This window comes from Lithobates pipiens, unplaced genomic scaffold (genome assembly GCF_037356315.1).
Source record: "Lithobates pipiens isolate NorthernLeopardFrog02 unplaced genomic scaffold, aLitPip1_a1.2 Scaffold_27, whole genome shotgun sequence".
Taxonomy (NCBI): Eukaryota; Metazoa; Chordata; class Amphibia; order Anura; family Ranidae; genus Lithobates; species Lithobates pipiens.
The window spans coordinates 144,980,452-145,002,751 of record NW_027507788.1 but is presented as its reverse complement, the minus strand read 5'-3'; positions in this window follow the sequence as shown (position 1 = coordinate 145,002,751).

Below are 22,300 nucleotides of genomic sequence, written 5' to 3'. Positions count from 1 at the left end.
CCTTCATAGCTGCCTGTTCCGTGTGTGCTCAGAGTAAGACTCTGTGACACCTTCCAGTGGGCCTCCTACAACCCATACCCAATGGAGAGAGGCCCCGGACCCACCAGTCTATGGATTTCATTGTGGAGTTACCCAAATCCCAGGGTAACACAGTTATCCTTATGGTGGTTGACCCGTTCTCAAAGATGTGTCATTGTATTCGACTTAAGAAGTTGCCCACTTCTAAGGAACTGGCTTGCATTTTTTCTCAGGAGATCATTCGCTTACATGGGCTAACCAAGGTTATTGTCTTCGACAGGGGTAGTCAGTTTGTGTCCCGGTTCTGGCGAGCTTTTTGTGCATAGTTGGGAGTTCAGATTGCTTTCTTCTCTGCGTATCACCCACAGTCTAATGGGGCCGCAGAACGAGACAATCAGTCCTTGGAGCAATTCCTACGTTGCTATATTTCTGACCATCATAACATCTCTTACCGTGGGCAGAGTTTGCTCACAACAGTGCCATGAATTCTGCTTCCCGATTGTCCCCGTTTATGGTAAATTATGGTTTCCAACCTTCTATGATGTCTGGCTCGTTTGTTCCTCAGAGTATTCCTGCGTTAGAGGGGCATCTCTGTGGTCTTCGTTTCACTTGGGCACAAGTCCAGGAGGCTTTGTCTCATGCTAATGATAGGTATAGACTCCATGCTGACCGCAGATGCCTGCCTGCGCCTTTCTACCAGGTTGGGGACAGGGTCTGGCTGTCATCTCGCAACCTCTGACTTCGTGTTCCCTCACTGAAGTTCATACCTCGGGTTATTGGGCCTTTCTTTATTCTTCACAGGATTAACCTAGTGGATTAAGCGTTAGACCTTCCTTCTAAAATGCATATTTTGAATGTATGCATATTTCAATGGTATTTCATGTCTCCTTATTAAAACCTTTGGTCTGCCATCACTTTACCACCTTTGTGCCACGTCCTCACCCTGTACAGGTTGAGAACCATGAGGAGTATGAAGTACAGTCCATTGTTGACTCCCGTAGGTTCTGTGGGCGCATACAGTACCTTGTGCATTGGAAGGGGTACTGTCTGGAGGAACGTTCTTGGGTCTCATCCTTGGACGTACATGCCCCTGTCCTCCTCCGTGATTTCTATAGATGTTTCCCCCTCAAGCCTGGTGGTCCTCTAAGGGGGAGGAATCATTGAGGAGGGGGTATTGTCAGGGCTGGGCTCAGCCCTTCCTTCTCTGAGCTAGCCGCTCAGCTGTCGGCTAATTGCCTGCTCCCATCTCTCTCCACAGTTACTCAGCTGTTGTTCATATCCTGCTTGTCAGTCCTGCCTACTCAAGCTGTCCAGTCCAGAGGGTCTCTGCCTTCAGCTTGGTCAACATCACAAGAAACATCGCCTGCATTTCTGTTTAAAGACTTGCTTTGCTGACATCCCTTCGGGCTCCAGATCCTGCTTGCTGTTCCACTACTTTGATCCCTAACTTCTGGCTTGGCTGACTATCCGTTCCGGTTACTGAACTCTGGCTATGGTTTGACTACATTTGCTCTTTTTACTTTTATTATTAAACAAGTGTGATTTAACTGTACTTCTGTCTCGGTCTGATTTCATGGTTTCTGACAGCTACACCCTATTATTAGGGATTATTTTAGTTACAACTCAAAGAGGCTAGCTGAAGATATCTGGATTTCAAGGAATGCATTTTACCCTTTTTATTATCCTTTTTCCTCATCTGCCTTGATTGCATTGGACTTCATCTAGAGAGAGCCAGCCTATTTGAATACCATAGTTGTATGTTTTATCTTTACATGTGCAAGATTTGTGCAAGATTTACTAGAATAAGGCTTACCTATAGGTAGTGGAAATATTTCCTAAACGTGCGCCGTTTAGGAGATATTTCACTTGTGCGCTGATGATGAAATCAGCACATGAGCTGTGAAGAAAACGACCTCTGTGCCATTTCTTCCCCCAGCGTGTGCCGTTACTGGCGGCTCCCACACGCATGCGCGGGAGTGACGCGGCCCCCAGAAGGAAGAGGGGCGAAGATGGACGCAGCCTGCACAGGGGACAGCGATGGATTCGTTTGCAGGTAAGTGTCACATAATGGGCTAGCATGCGATGCATACTTGCACATTATGCTTTTAATTTGCAGGCTTTGCAGGGAGCAAAAGAGGAAGTAAAACTCATCAGGATTTAATTCCTCTTTAATGCCCTGTGAGTTGAGGAGGCAGAAGGGAGAAATCTGACAAAGAAGATATAGTGCCAGCTGTCTACCCTCCTGTTAACCTGTTTACATAGGTTTCTGTGATTGGGTTAATATTTGTGTTCATTCCCAATTTCCCAGAAATCAACGAGTAGGAGAAGACTGAAGATCACCGTGGAATAGGAAGTGGCAGATTAGGACGATCTGCCTAGCAACAGGCATTTCTGGTGAGTAAAAAAAAATATCATATTTTTTTTCTATTTTTTAGTTGCATTTGTATGTCATTTTTTTTCAGGGTGGATCTCCACTTTAACCACTTCAGCCCCAGAAGATTTGACCCCCTTCCTGACCAGAGCATTTTTTGCGATTCGGCACTGCGTCGCTTTAACTGACAATTACGCGGTCGTTAGACGTGGCTCCCAAAAAAAATTGGCATCCTTTTTTTCCCACAAATAGAGCTTTCTTTTGGTGGTATTTGATCACCCCTGTAGTTTTTATTTTTTGCGCTATAAACAAAAAAAGAGCGACAATTTTGAAAAAAACGCTTTATTTTTTACTTTTGCTATAATAAATATCCCCCAAAAATATATAAAAAAAACTATTTTTTTCCCTCAGTTTAGGCCGATATGTATTCTTCTACATATTTTTGGTAAAAAAAATCACAATAAGTGATTATTGATTGGTTTGCGCAAAAGTTATAGCATTTACAAAATAGGGGATAGTTTTATGACTGTGACATTATGGCGGACACATCGAACATTTTTGACACATTTTTGGGACCATTGTCATTTATACAGCAATCAGTGCTATACAAATGCACTGATTCCTGTGTAAATGACACTGGCAGTGAAGGGGTTAACCACTAAGTGGCAGTGTAGGGGTTAAGTGTATCCTAGGGGCGTGTTGCTAACTGTGGGGGGCGTGGTTGTGTTTTACACATCACTGATCTCTGCTCCAATCACAGGGAGCAGAGATCAGTGACACTGTTGCTAGGCAGAATGGGGAGATGCTTGTTTACTTTAGCATCTCCCCATTCTTCCTCTCTGTGAGGTGATCGCGGGTATCCCCGCAGCGATAGAGTCTGCAGGATTTCGACCCGACTCATGGAGTGCCCCCACCGCCTCTTAAAGGGCAACATACAGGTACGTGATTCTGCCTGTGCGTGCCCTTCTGCCGACATATATCGGCATGAGCCGGTCGGGAAGCGGTTAAGGAACTTTGCATCATATTACTGCCTCTTTGATAAGTTGGATAAAATAGCTGTGTGTAGGAGTGTTTTTTTTTGCTAACTAACCAAGGTTGATATATACCTATTTTGTGTTCTCATTAATACAATAAACATATTTGAACTGTTTCTTTGATACTATGTGAGTCTCTATTTACTACTACAGTTAGTAAGATGACTGAACCCAGGGTGTCAGAGGTAATGGAGGATTTGCAGAGTTGAGGTAATCAGCGGGGTACAGAGTCTATTGGCAGCCCTCATGGGGGTACTGCTACATATACTATATACAGTATTTGTATATAGTGTAGCCCTCTTTTGGGGGGTTATGAGAAATGGCCCTTTCCAAACAGAATAGCGCGCTAAACCTGTAGGTAAATGAGGGAACCAAAACCTAAGTGGAAGAGTGAGTTTGAGAATAAAGTTGGCAGTGCCTCCACCAGTTAGTTACAGCAGCACCCGAGGATGAACTCGATGCTGTGGAGACCTGAAGACAGGATAATTAATGATAGGGAGAAATTACAGCTGTTTTCTCACCAGCAGAAACAATGGTGTGGCACTGGAATTCAGAGTCAGCCTATCTACTTTGCATCTTATCTTCAATGCAACCAAATTTTTAACTAACAAGTTGGCTTGGATCTCTAACCTGGCACTAGCCTATGCTGGTTCTTGAGTCCTGAGCTAAAATTAGCTATAGAATCCCAGACCAGAAGGAACAGAGTTAACTAAAATAACAAGAGCTGCATATAAATCATATTCCAATAAACAGATTCAACTACTAACATACAGCAAAGGGAGCACTACACATGCACACCATATCACAGACATAGTTATCTGGAATATGCATGTATGATAACAAGTGGACAGATGTAATTCTGGCACCAGTCTTTATATATACACACTGTAGATCAAACAGTTGAGACCAGGATCTAAAAATAGATCAAGGGTTTAAACCAGGATCTAAAAATAAATCCAGGATCTAAAAATAGATCAAACAATTAAGACCAGCATCTAAAAATTGTTCCAGGATCTAAAAATAGATCCAGGATCTAAAAATAGATCAAATGATTGAGACCATAATCTAAGAATAGATCCACAATCTCAAAATAAATCAAACAGCTGAGACCAGGATCTAAAAATAGATCCAGGATCTTAAAAAAATATCATGCAGTTGAGACCAGGATCTAAAAATAGATCCAGGATCTATAAATAGATTGAACTGTTGAGACCAGGATCTAAAAATAGATCAAACTGTTGAGACCAGGTTCTAAAAATATATCCAGGATCTAAAAATATATCGAACTGTTGAGACCAAGGTCTAAAAATATATCCAGTATCTAAAAATAGATTGAACTGTTGAGACCAGGATTTAAACATAGATCGAACAGTTAAAGTGTTACTAAACACACAACTTTAAAATCAGTCTGTATATGCAGAATAACATGCTTGTTATACTCACTGTGGGGTTAATCCTCTACATTGTGTAAAGGCTTTTTGATCCTGTATGCATAGATCCTTCCCTCCTGCACTGTCTATCTGAAAAAGGCCAGCTAACACAGGCAGGGTAGCCAACCTGCACATGCTCAGTTGTGTCTTTTATGCTGGAGAGAACATTTCCTTGCTCTCATAGCTAGTCAGGTCACATGATATTGACATTACACATGTAGGCATGTTTACAGGCTTGTATAGTGGAAATCTCCTCTTACCTGAACACACAGCTTTGGAGAAACTCTGCAGTTTATCATGTGACCATGGTATACAGATCAGCCAAAAAGATATATTGTGGCAGTATTTTAATGTAAAAAGAAGATTTATAACCTATGGGCACTGTGGGTGAACAGATGAACTATTTTCATATTACTGAGTTTAGTAACACTTTAAGACCTGGATCTAAAAATACTCTGTAGCACCCTAATATTTAGACAGGGTTGCTAGTAAATTTATCTGCCAAGTGATAGTTGCTTTGGGCAATTGATGGAGGTCAATTGATTTTGCCCTAATTCTGAAATTGCTGCACTTCTCTCTTCTGTCATTAGATGGCCGGGTATCTGGCAGCATTAGATAAGACAAGGGCATTGCAAGGACAGATTATGAATGAATGGGGTGTCTTAGCCAATGGGCAGGGATTTTCTTAGGTCCCTTAGCATGCGTGGAGAGCTTACTTATTTGGGTGAGATCAGGTGATCAGGGTTCTGTGCCACCTGGATGGCTGTCTGGGTGGACGTGTGTTGTGCTGCCCCAGGCTGCTAGGCCAGAGCCTGAGGCCTATCCCAGGGGCATCTGGCTGCTAGGCTGTCTGAGGGCCTATCCAGAAGCAAGAGAGCAGCATAGGGTTGGGATTGCAGCTTGCAGTGCAACCAGAAGTGACGATTCTGCCAGCCGGAGAACCTGTCCTGGTCAGAGGTAGAAGGGAAGCTGTCGCCACTAAGGGACAATCCACCTTAATAATAGGGGCCACTGTGAGTAGCTGAAGCAAGTACCAGAGCAGTATTCTCACCAACCGGGGACGGATGCATGCTGGGTGGCGGACAGCTCCTGGGACACTATGAGTAAAGATTTACCCGGGACTAATAGTTGGGCAAGTGCCAGATGGCAACCAGTTGCCAGAGGTTGCTTTATGGACTGCTGTTGTAGGACAGTCAATATAATAGCCGAACCCTGCTTGTGGGCAGGGCTCAAGACACCCTAGTGGGTACACTGTGAAACTACGCTCGCTAATTCCAGAATCACAGGCAAGGAGCTGCTGTTATGTAAAAGTTGACATTTAATGTGGTACTCCAACTCAGAAGCGAGCTGCGCTTGCACAGTTAACTTCTTGTAATCAATGGCTGAACTTTTTTACACTGTTAAAACTTTAGCACTTCAGACACACTTCTGTTAGAGAACACCACTCCCCAAGTGTACAGAATTTCTGAGCTAGTGCCAAGGAGCATGCACCGGTCTCCACTAACTCGGGGCTAAGCCCTGAGAAAGGGGGTGCATCCTCGAAATGTGTCAGCTCATCAGCATAGCAGTATCCTCTGTCAGGCAATGTAATTCCTGGATTGAATTGTGTCTTGTGGTGTTTTACGCTTTTATATTATTATTATTATATTATTATACAAGTTTTATATAGCACAGTTATATTACAATTTGGTACAAAAGGAATTAGAGGGCCCTGCTCGTTAGAGTTTACAATCTAAAAAGGAAGTGTCAATTGATACAAAAGGTAATAGCTATGGGGGATGAGCTGATGGAGGAAGTAAAACAGTGTTAGTTAGACGCAGGATAGGCTTCTTTGAAGAGAACGGTTTTCAGGGATGGCCTAAAGATGGATAGATTAGGGGATAGTTGGACAGATTTGGGGTAGGGAGTTCCAAAGGTTGGGAGAAGCTCTGGAGAAATCATGGAGGCAAGAATGGGAGGAGGAGACAAGGGAGCTAGAGAGCAAGAGGTCATGGGATGACAAAGAGAGCAGCTTGGTTGGTATTTTGGGACTAGGTTAGTGATGTAGCTGGGGGCAGAGTTATGGATGGCTTTGTAAATTATTGTTAGTACTTTGAATTTTATTTGTTGGGTGAGTGGAAGCCAATGGAGGGATTGGCAGAGAGGGGTGGAGGACACTGAATAGTTGGTAAGGTGCATGAGTCTTGCAGCAGTTCTTCTACCTTTGTGAGTTTTTGCATTTTGCCTACACTTGGTTTTCACAATAAATCTCTGGTAATGCACTAGGCATTTGCGCCCTCCTGTGCGATCTTTCTGTAGCTTTTACTGGTTATCCCAATTGGAGGAGGGTCGCATCAGCTCAGCATTCCTCACAGATGTCATCTTTGCCACTTATTGTCTGCTGTACACTTTTTCTTTGGTGGAGCTCTGAGCACTGGGGTTGATTGTGTGAAGCACTAGAGCAGAGGGACCATATTCTGCATATTTTGGAGAGCGCCAATGTAATGCAGTTTCACAAGACCTATAAGAAGCACAGAGTGGACCTGTTCCCTCCAGCAAGCTGCAGCGCAGAAACTAGACCATACAGAACCAACTCACATACTCTAGAGCTTAGTGATAGTCTTGTTTACCTGATATGAACTAAAAATTTTTTTTTCCAAAACATACTAGTCTTCTATGGTATATTTTTAGTTTTTTTGCGGTTTTGGAGAACCTGTCTATTTTCAGCACTGCATGCAGTGCTACATACTGTATATACACCCAGAAGCTATAGGCAACAATATTAAAGTAATAACCTGTTGATTTGCGAACTGCTAAAACCAGAGGCCACTACTCATACTATTAACCCTTTCTGCTGCCTTTGATTCTATTGACTATCCCCACCTCTTCAAAAACCTCCATTCTCTTGGCCTCCAAGACTATGCTCTTTCCTGGTTCTCCTCCTACCTATCACAGTACTCCTTCAGTGTTACCTATAACTCTGTCTCCTTCCCTCCACTTCCTCTTTCTGTGGGGGGTCCCCCAAGGTTCTGTCTTTGGAACGCTCTGTCTTCAGTCCACCCCCCCCCCCCCCCGATCTACACCTCCTCCCTTGGTCACTTGATAAACCCCCATGGCTTCCAGTACCATCTCCATACTAATGATATCCAAATCTATCTCTTTACTTCTCACCTCACTGCTTCAGTCTCCTCTTGCACTACTAACTTACTATCTGACGTATCACCGTGGATGTCACACCACTTCTTCAAACTCAATCTTTCTAAAACTGAGCTCATGATATTCCCTCCCACCTGTGCCCCCTCCCCTTACTTCTCCATCAAGATTAATAATAAAACTATAAGTCCCTCCTCTCCATCAAGATCAATAATACTATAAGTCTCTCCCCTCATGCCAGCATGCTAGGTGTCATCCTGAACTATGGTAACATAAACCCGCTCCCCCGTGGTCTCCTCCTGCCTTTGGTATATGTCTCATTAGGTAATGTGTAATATAATACACCAGGGGAGGAGGGTATTAGCGATATGGATCGAAACATAAGGGATTCCCATATCCAAAATGGCGCTGTTCGATTTGCGCAAGCGCAGTAGAGCACTGCACCCTATTTAAATCGGAAGGTGCCCCAATATGGCCTCTCCAGAAGACTTCACTCTGACGAAACACGTAGGGCGTGGCCACGTTACGTGCATCTTCCCCACAGCCAGCAGCGGCCGGCGGATGTTTTTGTATACAGAGTGATCTTTTACTTTCCATATGTGAGTAGGTTTTCTTCGTATTTTAAAATAAAGTAATTGCTTATACATACTACACCATGGATATGTTTCTTCCCTCAATGCATACACCAACGGAGACAATATAAATTGAAGAGCGAACATCTCCCCAGCGCACCAGCAGCAGAGGCCAGATAGCAGCACAGTGGCTCATACTGTGAAAGCCCATCCAACCCCGCAGGGGTATAAGTTCTGGTGAGAGCATTCATAATACCACAGCACTGAGTGGCGCACCGGGGAAGATTGTTTTCTCTGCATTGAAGATATTGGCACTTTTGCACTTGTCACTTTATTTCACCGTTACCTGGGACGTTGCTACATGGGACATTTTCTCAGTGATCCTAGGATGTGTGTTTGAATGTTTTTTTTCACACGCAATGGTGTTAGCACAAAAACTTTGAATTTTATCATGTGTAATGGTTATATGTAATTTAATCTACATAAATGTTATTGGCACTTTTGTGTTAGCACATGTTTAACATATAAATTATCACCACCATTTAATTAATATTCAATTAATATTTTATTGTTTAATTATAGTTTTTGGACACTAGCATACCCACACATGAATATGTTTTGCACATAGATCACTACATAAACTAGTATTATTCCCTTGTCAAAGACAGGTTATAATATACCAGGTATACAATATTTTGGGTTTAGTGCCATAACCTACTATTCACACTTCTAATTCCAGTACCCCCCCCCCCCCCCATTATTTGGGGGTGGAGGTTTCTAGGTAGAGGCAGCTCTAACCCACTTTAATTAATTTTTTACCCATTTTCGTTCAATTTACCCACAGTGGGCAGTCCGTAGCGCAACTTCATTAATTTGTGTATATCATCCTGGACTATGACCTGTTCTTCCAGGCCTATATCCAATCACTCTCTAAATCTTGTAGACTTCACTTCCGGAACATCTCCAAAATATGCCCCTTTTTAACTGTTGAAACCACTAAGCTACCCATTCAATCCCTTGTTATCTTTTGTCTTGCCTGATTTATCCACCTTACCAACCACACAGTATCTGCCACTCCTCCCTGCCAATCCCTCCACTGGCTTACGATTGCCCATAAATTCAAAATATTATCAACAATATACAAAGCTATTTACAACCCTGCCCCAAGCTACATCACCAATTTTGTCTCAAAATATCATCCAAACTGTCCTCTTTGCTCCTAAAATGACCTTCTGCTCTCCAGCTTCCTTGTCTCCTCCTCCACATGCTTGTCTACAGGATTTCTTCAGAGCATCTCCCCATCCTTTGGAACATTCTACCCCAATCTGCCCGGCTGTCTCCTACTTTTAGACGATCCCTAAAAACGTATCTCTTCAGGGAAATCTACCCTGCCTTCCTCACAGTTAGGTTTGTTCCACTTGCCCCTCCCTATTAGATTGTATGCTCCTAGGAGCAGGGCACTCCTAACCCTCTTGTATTGAACTGTATTTTTGCTGTACTGTCTCCCTTTATATTGTAAAGCAATGTGCAAACTGTTGGTGCTATATAAATCCTGTATAATAATAGTAACAGTAACCGAAGAAACACTTGCCTAATAATCCCTGGACTCTTTCCCTCTCTTCACTTCCTTGTTCTGGGGATTTTAACCCAACAACCCAGCAGTGCCGTCTCCAGCTTTCATATTTAGGGGGGCACATGGGGGGCAGGGACAAAAGTAAGGGGGCCAACTATAAAATGCAATATATATATATATATATATATATATATATATATATATATATTTTTTTTTTTTTTTTCAAGAATAGAATGCACTCCAGTGGTCTTGTTACAAATTCACCTTTGTTTTATGTTCAACTACACTGACCTACCTGTCCACTACACTTACCTGATTCCTATACTCACCATTACCACTGATCTACCCAATTACTACCCCTTCCATTGGGGGCAGTGTCACCTCCTCAGCTCTGAGGGGCTCATGCTGGGACCTGTAGTCTTTCAGCTTTTGGGGGGTCACACATCTCCCAAAAATGAAGGACTACAAAATCCAATATGAACTCCTCAGATCTAAGGACCACAAGTCCCAGCATGAACCACTTAGGTCTAAGGATGTAACCCCTTAGATCTCAGGTGTTCATGCTGGAACCTGTAGTCCTTCTTTAGGAGGATGAGATCGTGGGGTAGAAGTGGATGAGTGGCAGTGCTTTGGGGATGGGTTCAGTGGCCGTGCTTGCTCACTTGCTGTCACCTGTTAGTTAGTGCCCACTTGGTTCCCCCTGCCTGCATGCAAGAGAGGGGAGGAGTGAAAGAGGGGTGTGAGAGGATGGGGTGGAAGATGAGGATCAGTATATGGCTAGTGGGCAGTATACAGTGGGGGAGAGCAGTGAGAAGAATGTGGGGGGAACAGTATACAGTGGAGGGGAGCAGTGAACAGTATATGGGGGAAGCAGTATATAGTGGAGAGGAGCAGTATACGGGGGAGCAGTATATAGTGGAGGGGAGCAGTATATGAGGGGAGCAGTATATGGTGGAGGGGAGCTGTATACAGGGGGAGCAGTATACGGGGGGAGCAGTATATAGTGGAGTGGAGCAGTATACAATGTGGGGGATGCAGCGAGCAGTATACAGGGGAGGGGGTGGTCAGTATACAATGGGGAGACAGTGAGCAGTACACAGGGAGGAGCAGTATATTTTGGAGAGCGGGCAGTATACAGTGGGGGGGGGCAGTGAGCTGTATACAGGGGGACAGCAGTGGGAAGTATACAGTGTGGAATATATGGGCCTTAAAATATAATAATAAAATACAATCTATATACATAATTATACAGTATATAGCATAGTTGCCAACTGTCCCGGGATTAGGACATTTGTCCCGATTTAATTTTGTCCCGGGAAATTCGGTTTGTCCCGTTTTTCACCGCCGGCCGCTAGAGGTCTGCGGCCTGCGGAGACAATGTCTCCGCCGGCCGCCATTTTAAAGAAGACCAGAAGCTGGTCTTCAATAGAGATGCTGCGGCGCCACCCAGATGCTGCGGCGATGCAGTTGAAAGTCTTTTCGCGCGGCAATGACTGCATGCCGCACCTGGAGGATGTGTCGGGGGCCAGTCTGTGTATGTCGGGGGCCATTCTGTGGATGTCGGGGGCCAGTCTGGATGTCGGGGGCCAGTCTGTGGATGTCGGGGGCCAGTGAGTCTGGATGTCGGGGGCCAGTGAGTCTGGTTGTCAGAGGGGCCAGTCTGGATGTCGGGGACCAGTCAGAGTCTGGATGTGGAAGCCAGTCTGTGGATGTCAGAGGGGCCAGTCTGGATGTCGGGGGCCAATCAGAGTCTGGATGTGGGGGGCTAGTATGGATGTGGGGGGGCTAGTCTGGATGTCAGAGGGTGCAGTCTGGATGTCAGAGGGGCACCAGATGTTAGGAAGACTGATGAGGACACCAGATCACCAACAACAACTTGAAAACTGCCTCAAATCAATAGAGGACTGGATGACCACCAACTCCCTCCAGCTGAACCAATCAAAGACAGAGCTTCTTATCTTACACCCAAATCATAAGCCCGCAACCAAAACCTCCTGGTCTCCACCAACCGTCTTTGGGCAGACTATCTCCCCAAAGACCAAAGCGAAGAGTCTCGGGGTTATTTTAGACGCACAAATGTCAATGGATGCGCAAATAGGAGCAGTAGTCAGTCGATCTCACCATCTGCTGCGCATGCTTCGCAGACTCATCCCTTTTATCCCAAAGAATGACAAAGCAGTGGTAGTTGGAACAATCATTAATTCACGACTGGACTACGCAAACTCGCTTTACATAGGATTACCACAATATCAACTTGCGCGATTACAACTGATCCAAAACACGGCGGCAAGGCTGATAACAGGAAAAAAACCCTGGGAATCCATTTCTCCTTCACTGAGGAGCTTACATTGGCTAACCGTAAAAAATCGGATCACGTTCAAGACCCTTTGCCTCACCCACAAATGCGTGCATAGAGAAGCTCCGCAATACCTAATGGAGAAAATAAATCATTACACACCAAACCGCAGTCTTCGATCAGCCAACAAAAACCTCCTCCTCGTGCCCAAAGCCCGGTATAAATCCAAGGGGGATCGGAGATTCGCTGTCCAAGGGCCTCGGCTATGGAATGCTCTACCAATAAACATCCGCCTGGAAGAAAATCACCTGGCTTTTAGGAAAAAACTCAAGACCTTCCTCTTTTAGCAGATGATCAAAGCTCGCCACAGCGCCTAGAGGCGATTCAGTTCGCATTGTGCGCTATATAAGTATTTCATTCATTCATTCATTTATTCATGTAAGGAGGGGCTCTGCTGATGGACACAGATGTGAGGAAGGTACCTCTGATGTGGCACCTGATGTAAGGAGGGACTCTGCTGGGGGCACCCGATGGCATCTGGTGACAGGCAACATGGCTAGTGACGCACTCATGGCTCCCACTGATTCTGCATTATGGTGAGTTGAATGATTTCATTTCATATTACAATGTAATAATAGAAATAATGCTCTTCAATCATCCTGACACCATAACAATCATGGTGCCGGGATGATTGAAGCGCTAACACCAGGTATTTGGAGTATCTTTATCTGCTGATTGTCAAACTCTGGAAAACACTATATTGCGATTGTGGTGAAGGATCTGGGGCTGCTGTCCCTCCATCCCTCCCTTCCCTTTCCCTCTCCATCCCGCATTCATCTCAGACTCTAACCACACCCCTTTGAGCCACGCCCCATGTAAGCCACGCTCACTATTTTAAGTAAACCACGCCGCGCCGCATTTTCACCTTTTTATATGCCACACCTATAACTGCATGCCCCACCCCATAATTATAATACAACTCCGTCTATTGCCAAAAAAGTGTCCCAATTATTTTTTTTTACAATGTTGGCAACTATGTATATAGTATACAGTGACGGGATGCAGCGAGCAGTATACAGCGGGGGAGCAGTGACCATTATACAATGGGGAACAGTATATGGTGGGGGCAGTCACCATTTTACAGTGGGGGGGAGCATAAAGTGTGTTAACCACAGTAGGGAGCTGAAGAATTGCACATGGAGGGAATTGCTGCAGGAGTCACTCACCATATGGATGGAGACGAAGCCTCCCAGGGTCGTAATCTATGCTCCTCCTCCAAGTTCTCTACAATTTTCAGCAGCCACCTGTGCACGTAAGTGAAGATGGCCACACCCACTCCCCGCTCACCAGCTCAGTCAGCTTGTGTAGCTGCGGGCTGGGAGAGAGACTATCGGGTCTGCCAGCCAGAGGAGGTTGCATGCACAAAAGCTACACTGCACCCGGAGGAGAAAGCAGACGTAGCCTATAGTTCCCTATTGGCTCCCTGGTTTCATAAATAGAGTGCCCGCATGGATCCCCTGCATGGGGAGGAGGGATGGCTGGGCAGCACATAGTGGAACCAATATGTCAATATATCTCCTGCCACGCTGAATACCTGCAGGAGGAGAAGCAGGAATTCAGCGGCAGCAGAAGAGAAATGGACGGTTCGGTTCCCTTATGTGCTGCCCAGCCACCCTCCTCCTACCCAGGCAGCCACAACCCCAGGAGTACTAGGCTAGGTTCAGAGGAGGAGGAAGTTAAATCCTCCACTTTCAACGCTGGGCAGAGAGGGAGTCGCGGCTGTAACGTCAACGGTTGCTAGACGCCAGGCGGCTCTAGCAACCAGTGCCCAGAAGTAGAGTGAGATGGAGCTGGTGCCAGTGCTACGGCGCCTCAGTCTGTCCCAGTCCCCTGCATTCCAGACTGCTCCCAGAGTCCCAGTGTCAGTTTATTTTAATTGGGGGGCATAGTATAATTTTGGGGGGGTCCTGGCCCCCTCTGGCCCCACTAGTGACGACACTGCAAACAGATCCAGGAAATTCTATACAGTATTCATTCTGCGATAAGAAGCACAGTGTTTTACAAATACAGACAGTAGAAAGCAGCAGATCTCTACAATACTGTAGTCAACAAACATACTGTATATAAAACAGTTTAAAATAGTAGAAATGTTTAATACTAAAACACAGTAACGTGTTCTGTATTAAACAGGCTTTGTCACTATCCCATGTATAACCAGATAAACCCCTTCCCACCGCCCCATTGCTCCTTTAAAGGTTCTAAATGACCGGGGGACTGGAAGGATCTGCAATCTTGTGACCACTGTGATAGATTATCATAGTGGTCACATGATTGGGAGCGGTCTCTCCAGCTACTGATCATCAATCTGGTCAGGGAGCTGTCTAGGAGCACACTCTCAGCACAGAAATATTGGCTGCCCAGTGACACATATGTGCGGCAAAGGGAAGGCATTAAAGAGGTTAAACACAAGTAAAGGTACTTACATACCCAGGAAATAAGTCAAACTTTAACTAGCTGCAGCTTTTGATACACTCTATGAGAGGCTCACAGTGTGCAGTGAAATCAGAGTGGGCAATTTCAGTAAAGGAGAGGAACCTGTACAAATTAGCAAAACGAAAAGGAAGGCTGGAGTTCAGCTTTAAGGCTGCAAGAGGTAAATATAAAATATTCATGAGCAAAATGTCATATTTACCTGACAATCACAAGCTCTGTAGCCATACAGCACAGCAGGAGTGGAGGAATCAAAAGACACGTTACTTTATAAATCTTTTTGAAGCTTCTTTTAGTTTCTTGGATTAGACCTTACTGATAAGACATGGTGGGTATTACAATTTAAATTTACATACTGTATAACTATGTGTGTGTGTTTGTGGTGACACCATAATTCAATGTTTATCAAATAAATGTTAAATATAATTAAAATTACAGTGCCCAAGCCTTTATAGATCATAGTTTGAAGTATAATTACATGTCAAGTGATAACAAAGGAAACATAATTTCATTATTCCTAATAATTTCTTATATATAATATACTGTATTATGCATAATAAAGTGTATCATAGTATCTAAAGATGATTCCCCTTGGTAGGTCCTTGAGCTAATGATATTAGATCTGTGCATGAATTTCCATTTTTATTGTAATATGCTGAACTACATTGAAATCTCGAAATTTGTGTCCACTGCTGGACTGAACTGCATTATTTGGCTAGCAAAGCTAAATCTTTGGTGTAGTAGACATGGGATAGTAGACATGGGCATCTGCAGAAATTTTGGTGTAGTAGACATGGGGGTCCACAGAACTTTTTTCGGGGGAGGGGGCCCCTTGGGGTCACCCATGCACTGCCTCTTTTCAAAAATGTCATGATCACATTATCATGGTCAGAGACTGCAGACTTAGTACAGTCCCTAGGATAAGTAATGGATAATGGCCCTCTTACCAGACCCAGCGAAACTACAGCAGTAATTCCTCCGGCTGTACAATCGCTCACTTTGGTCTGCCCTGGGGCGACTCTGGTCAGTAGTGTAACATGTCTGTACTCTGGTAGTGGCTCAGTTTTTCTCTCTCTGGTGGCGCAGGGCAGCGTGGCTCTCTCTGGTGGTGCTGGGTAGCGTTTCTCTCTCCCTGGTGGAGCTGGACAGCGGGTCTCTCTCTCTGGTGGCGCTGGGCAGCGTGGCTCTCTCTGTGGCTTCCGCCCAGCACACTCCTCATTCTTTGTCCTGGGCCCACCAATATTTGGGACTACATGTCCCATGATGCTCTCCTCTCCTAGTCTCCTTTGATTGGCCCTCAGTTATGGCAAATAGGGAAGGAACAGAGTTGGCAGTTAGTTGAGCGGGGAACCTGGTGAGAGCCGCCATCTCTTGTCCCTGACAGGAGAAAGGGGGGGGGGCGAGTGGGGGAAACATTTGATAGCCCACAGATTGCCTTTCTCCTATAACAGTGACGCTGAGTTCTCTGCTGGACTGAGCAGGGAAAAGAGCCCAAAGTCACACTACACTGATGGGGGGGGCTTGACAGCACCTTGATGGTGATGCAAGTGTGCTGAATTTAAGATCTGATCCCTGATTCCAGGGGGGGGGGGAACTTGACCCCCCTTACCCCTACCTGCGGACACCCATGGTAGTAGACCTATTTCAGCTTGAAAAATTTAGCAGCTGACCTAACAATTTCCTTTTCAGGGCTCTGGTAGAGTTGGGGGTCAGCTCCGGTGTAAGGACACCTCTTTCACTTGTTTCCATCGCTAGAAGACCCCCACCAAGGACAACTGCGCAAGACTGCCAGGGCCAAAGATCAACACACCCCTCTGTACAGCATTGTAGATTATCCGGTACTGTATAAACCGGAGAAGAAACTTTCTTCCAAATCAAAAATTAGGTGAAGATATGTATTTCTTACTCAACTGTGTGCTTGGATGGCATTGTCTCTGAATACGAATCATGACCTCAAATAAGAAAATTCATGCCGTAGCTTTAAAGGGTGGTTTTGTGTAGATTGTTATTTGAATATGATTATTTTTTATTGTTGTACTAGTATTTTAAATCTATGCTGTGTTGGCACTCTGCAAATATAACCCAACCTGAGCTTCCTAGTATCTCTAGTGTAGAGACTTCAGTGGCCAGAGCGGTTAATTTTGGCACACACATTTTGACTAAAAAATTTGACACATTGCAAATAGTATGTCAGAGCTTTTAATACATTTTATTTATTTCCTCTATTACTAATACTTGCATTTCCAATGCTTCCCTGATGGCCTTGTCCCCCAGTCTTTACATGGTAAAGTGCAGGGCTGGCAATTGTCTGTTTAGCCCTGCCATATATCGGTTCTTTTCAAGGACTTTGATTGGTAAACAGAGCAGCAGAAAGCATGGAGAAGTTCATTGTTATTTGCACTTAAAGCGGAGTTCCACTTAACAAAAATAAGTCAGCAGCTACAAATACTGCAGCTGCTGACTTTTAATAATCAGACATTTACCTGTCCCAGGGTCCAGGAATGCAGGGGAATGAAGCACCGCTCCTCACCCCCTCCTCTCTGTGACGCCGGAATTGTCACAGTGGGCGCCTGTCGGTGGCTTCACATCTGTGACTGGCCAGGCAATCACCTGGGACCTGTGACGTGTCCCAGGTGATTACCGAGAGGGAGCGAGGGAGAGGTTAACTTACTTCCGGCGCAGCGGTGTGCCGGAAGTAGGAGCTGGAACCCTTTAAAATTAGGGTTTCCACTCCACCCCCCCCCCCCCCCCCCAAACAAAAAATTGCCAAATGTGGCATGTCAGGTTGTCACCTTCCTGTAAAGTGGAAGTTCCATTTTTTTGGGCTTTAAAATAAGCTATAAAGAGAACCTGTTTTTTTTTTCCCTGAATGAGAAATGAGCCAGTAAAACCACCCAGCATTTGCACACTAGCAGTTGCACTCTAACCAGTTTTGCTATCCCACTTCTTTATTGCAGGCGTGTGGCAGTTTTAGCTGGGTCCCCTGGATGTTCATTGGGCCTTAGTGTCCTGCCTAGATTGCCTTGTGGATGATCTGGCTCTGCCTATATGATTATTCTTGCATGATCAATTAGGCCGGGTTCATATATGTGCAGCCACAGGTTCATACCTGTGGTCAGGTGCGTTCCTGTTCACCAGTTCAGGTGCGGATCAGATTCCGAATGTTTGCCGGATTTCGTACCTGAATCGGACCCAAAGACACACAGGACCTTTTTTCAATTCGGACAACGGCTGCTCAGGACATGTGTGAACCGGCTCCATTGAGAGCCGGGCACACTCGCATGTCATGCGAATTGGATGAGGGGAAACCCATATCCAATTTGCATATGTGTTAACCCAGCCTTAATCCTATTAATCATTACTACATGCTAATTGTGTGGCTTACAGCCTGTTAATGGAGCTACCAAAAATCGCCCATCTACTTCTAACCTAATACAGCCTTCCTTTTATGAGGATCAGCCAGAGTATGGCTTGCCTAATTGATAGGTACAACAAAAAACAATAATGATTAGGAGAAGCAATTTAAATGGTCCTATTAACTGACACAGTCTGCAGTTTAATACATCACATGACACATTTCTTTGTTTTACGGCTTTCCTCCTGTGGCTCTATAGGCGTATTCTCATCCTTTGCCATAACCTTTTCAGCTTCCTCGAGCTCGGCAGGTGCTTTGCTCTCCTCGCTCCTCTCTGGCAGAACAGAAAGGCTTGTGCCGCAATCCTGCTGTTACAATACACAGTGTACGCTCAGCAGGGGGTCGCCGCCGCCCGCTTGGCGATTACATAGGCAGGAGATCAGCGCGTTTGAAAATAAGGCACATCAGAGGCAATAAAAGAATCCTGTCAAAGAACTCCAGGCCTTTGTAGCAGATGAATCTTTGCAGCTAAAAATCAGGTTGTTTTTAATGCTTCCAGTGCATTGATAAACACTCAACACGTATTCATAATCCCCCATTAACCCATCTGTCGCTACGGGGGCTTTGTGTGTATGGACGCAGCCAAACTTTAACATTGAAGCAAAGAGATTTAGAAAAATTTTCAAGTACACCTGTCAGGCAACATAGCAACACACTGAAAGGTCTTGCCACCCAGAACTCATATGTCAGCTATGGCTGGATTCTGGTGGAGAATAAGGGAAATTGCTGCGCTAAACCACTCAATGTGAAGCTGCTAATACTGAAACAAACAAAATCTAGAACATGCATCCAATCAGACAACTGATGTTAATTACTCAATGACAAGTGATGTAATGGTGCAGGCAAGGAACTGGCTGTGTGGCACATTCAAAACAGGAAGGACATTCTTCTAATGGAAAGTTGTAGATAAATACTTCTTACCAGATAAGGTGGACCCACCTGTCGTACCACAGTGGGTCAATCAGGCTTATATTGGCCGAAAGCCAGATGATCATCCGTGGTACCAACTTAGATGCAGATGGAGCCTGTAGAGGGATCACTCTAGATGCAGACCAAATCAATCAGCAGGAATGAATCCAGGCATGGCACAGCTAAATGTCCAGAGCTCAGACTTCTTCATCTTCAAATTAAATGGACGTTGGACCTCAATGGAGTGTCCGTGCTGGGAGCCAGTTACAAATGGAACATTACTACATTGGAACCATAATGCAAAAAAAGAAAGAAGGCTCCATATAGTGCAGGTCATAAGAAGGAGAATATTTTTAATCTTAATAAAAATATAAAAACATCAATTCCAGATGGCTGCGTAAAATATGATCACAAAAAAGTGATAGTAAAAACAATGTGGGAAGCACGTGAAGCAGGCCCGTCATGTTTTGACCTAAAGGCCTTCAACTGAGGCAGTACTGTACTGTACTGGTACTGCTTTCCTGTATCCCTTTTGGAGTTTAGGGGGAAGGAGCATAAGGATTTGTTTACACTTGCAAACATCATTACCGCCCCCCCTAAAAAGCAATCTGCAGTAGGCCACTTTTCTGAGGCATTTACTCTGACAATAAGTCACCCACTGGACACCTGTTTTAATCCCTAAAAACCTGGATCACTGTGCAAAAATCATGTGCTTTAAATCCAATTGCAGGACAAAGGAAACACAGCCCCGTTCATTTGAAAAGGTTGTATTTGGCAGCGGAACTTCCTGCTGAATGTGAACTGTAGTATAATTTTACCTTACCGTCACCGCAGTAGTGTGTACTAATTTGGCTGTTTGTGATGTTAACGTGTGTCTGGAAAGTCAGTGGGTTTTAAAACCATGGCTCAGATTCCTAATTTGCCGCCCAGTGAATGAAGCTTAAAGCTGACCATACACTGAGTAAATTGTGACCCAGTTCTTGATGAACCCCCTGAAATTCAAGCCACTGGCCCTTTTGGCACCCACCCACCCAACAATCTTCAATCTGAAAATCATAGGAGCCAGACAGAAAATTATTGACCAAGCAGCAACTGTATCCAGTCAGATGCAGCTGCTGTTTGGGTATTCTAACAGTCACATATGCCAGCTGTCAGAATACAATGGCCATCAGCAGGAGATTCCTCCATTCACAGTGTTTAGTGTGAATGGGATAATCAATACATTTCTCTTGTTCAGCCCTACAGTGTATGGTCAGCTTAAAAAGGCCATGAAAGGTGAGAGGAGCTAGGAGCTCATGTGAACCAAAATTCCCACCAATGTTCTCATGACATATAAGAAGCTGTTGGGTGAGTCAAAATATTGGTATCCACCCAGAGCTGAAAGATCAGGTGGATCAATCCTTTACAATGTGTCATGTGTCACTTGTACAGTAGCTGGTAAATGCTTACGATCCCTGTGCTAAAAAAAGTACTAATACAGCATGTCAATGCTCTGGAGACTACCAATGGATCCAGACAAGGAAGAACACTAATAGGAAAATCACGCCACAAATGTTTATAACCTATGTTATAACGCATGTTACTGAAACGCTGTACTGTTGGAGTGCCATTAACTTTGCATTGCAACTCATTGCAACGCACATCTATAACCGCCATGTAAAATGTGTTATAGGACCTATGTTTTCATGCACTTAGGTTCCTTTTCAGCCCATTAACTTTTAATAAGCTACCTAACGTGACTTGCCTCAGTGTAGGAAAATACATGCATTGCATGGTGTGAAGGGGTCCTAAATACAACTTTCCTATCCACTTTGCAAATATCAGTATTTATGATGAAAATAGACTTACATAAAACTGTTTCATTTCCGGCACGTGCTGGAAATGTAACACTCCTATTGGTTGTGCTCTCAATCAAACTGTCAAACTATCCAATGGCTGGTGTCATAACTGATCACATGTGCAGCATCATGGCAGTTGTAGATTAAACAGAGGCAAAGATGGCAGCTTCCTTGGCTGAAAACGATAGGAGGGTTTACTTACACTTTAAGGTCCAAATAACGCCATTTATATCAGGGGTGTATAACCTTCCTGTGCCACATTGGAAGAAGAGGGCTTGTCCTGGTCCACACATAAAATGCACTAAGAATAAGGTTAGCTGATGAGCAGAAAAAGTCAAGCAAAGTTAACAATCACTGATATAGATAATGTATCTATCTGAGGAATAAAACTTAATAAAAAATAAATAAATAATAATAATTAAAGTAAAAGAGGGCAACATAAAGCTAATACTATATTTGTCATTGTTTTTGGTAAACAAACGCATAAATATCTGGTTCGATAGATGTAGTAGCAATTCTCTGTGAATTCTGAAAGTGCTTATCAGATATTTTGGTTCTAATGTTGCCCTTCATGTGCTTCATCCTGGAAAATAGTTGCTCACATTTATAGGTGCTCCTGAAAACTGATGACATGAATAAGGCGTGATTGCAAAGCGTGGGAGACACGGCCATATTTTTCCTCGACCCCATGTGTATGCAAAGTGTACATTTATTTTTACAAAAAAAATAAAACAAAAAACAACATTTTCAAGTAAGTTTATGATTTTGTGTTGGACCACATTCATAGCCATCTTGGGCCACAGGTTGGACACCCCTGCTTTATATGATAAAGGTGTGCTGCAACCATTGGGTGATGAACCATGTTATTGGTATAAATTGCCTGTTGGCGCAGTGAGTAGAGGGGAACAAGAGTATAAGTGGAAAGTGGACCACCAGTATGGGGAGAGGGGGGCCCACTGTGCACTCTGTAAGTAGGAAGTGAACTGGTAAAGCTATCTATACACACTTAGATTTTAAAAGGGTCCATTTGAAATATTCAATTGATTATCTAATGGTTATTGGGGACCATTAAACACTCCTTTTCAACTGTGGTGATGAGAAAAATCCAAGATGAAGGAATGGATGGAAAAATGTTCTACTTTCTTATCTAAACAAACTAAATTCTAACTGTAAATGTAGTTTCCGCTCGGGACAAATTGTACTTATTGTAATCTGCCTGTGC